Source organism: Arachis ipaensis, chromosome B05, assembly GCF_000816755.2.
Source record: "Arachis ipaensis cultivar K30076 chromosome B05, Araip1.1, whole genome shotgun sequence".
In the NCBI taxonomy this organism is placed as follows: domain Eukaryota; kingdom Viridiplantae; phylum Streptophyta; class Magnoliopsida; order Fabales; family Fabaceae; genus Arachis; species Arachis ipaensis.
In genome coordinates this window covers 92,341,058-92,342,403 of record NC_029789.2, presented here as the reverse complement: position 1 = coordinate 92,342,403, position 1,346 = coordinate 92,341,058, and positions in this window count along the sequence as shown.

The following is a 1,346-nucleotide window of genomic DNA, read 5'->3' as shown; positions in this document are numbered from 1 at the left end:
AGTCTAGATCTCACTGCCTTCCTAGATCCAATTGTAGAATTCAATTGCAAGAAACAGAAGATCAAAACAGAAGAAAACTTGAATGTAAATCTCAATTCTCCAAAAGTTGCAGTAAAGTGAGACAGAGAGATCTCAAGGTGAGATTGAGACATAATTTCCTCAATTCTTCAACCCAAGATCCAAGACAAATGTAATTGAAATTGAAAACAAGAAAACTAAGAGGAAGGAAATTCAATTCTCCTACTCTGAAGCTCAGAAAACTCAAAACAATTCAAAACCAAAAGCTGTCAAAAAAAACTATTCAGCAAAACTAAAACGGAAAGCTCTCCAAGGAAAAAAAACTCCCGCTGAAAACTTAAATCCTAAGCTATTTATACACTTTCTTCAAATGGTCTTCAAGCCTTGAATTGGGCCTTTGTTCTTGATGGAATTGGGTTGATAAAGGCCTTGGTTGATTGCTCTTGGAGTTGGAGAAAGATCCATTGTGAACCGGGTTGAAATCATAAAAGTTTGAGTAAAAGTTTGAGGCAAACTTTTACTCAAACTTTCCATACCAGATGGCTTAAGCTTGCTGCTACCAACGTTTGAGCCAAAGTTTGAGGTCAAACTTTTGCTCAAATGTTGAGGCAAACGTTGGCACAAACTTTTCTCCTCCAGGGTGTGCAAGTGTGGCGCCAACGTTTGCCAAAAAGTTTGAGGCAAACGTTGGCGCAAGCTTTTCTCCTCCAGGGTGTTGGTTTTGTGATGCCAACGTTTGCCAAAAAGTTTGAGGCAAACGTTGGCTCAAGCTTTTCTCCCAAAAGTTTGAGCTAAAGTTTGAGGCAAACTTTGGCTCAAGCTTTTTTTTTCTGGTATGTTTTCAACTCTTCTAAAAGTTTGAGCTAAAGTTTGAGGCAAACTTTGGCTCAAACTTTTTGTTCTCTCTTGCTCCTAGCCATTCCTTCTTCCTTCAACCTTCTTCAAATCTCTTTCCACCTATCATCAATCAATCAAAATAATCAAAGCTATGCCCCAAATCATGAGATTGTGTTTCTTTCATAATATATGACAATTATAGCATAAAATCTCATGAAAGTGCATGAATTCATACATGGTTGATTGAATCAAAGGAAACATGGAAATCTACCCAATTGGCTTGCTTATGGCTTAAGAAAGTGCATAATTCAATTGAAAACAAAAGAAAAAGGCTAGTGAAACTAGGCTAAGATGACTTGTCATCACCACCAATATATAATTGTTTGAGTAGGAGGAAGAAAAAGGTCCCATAAAATCAATTCTCCATACATCAAACAATTCTAACTCCATTATAAACCTCTGTGGCATCTCATTTTTCTTGGGTAGATTGC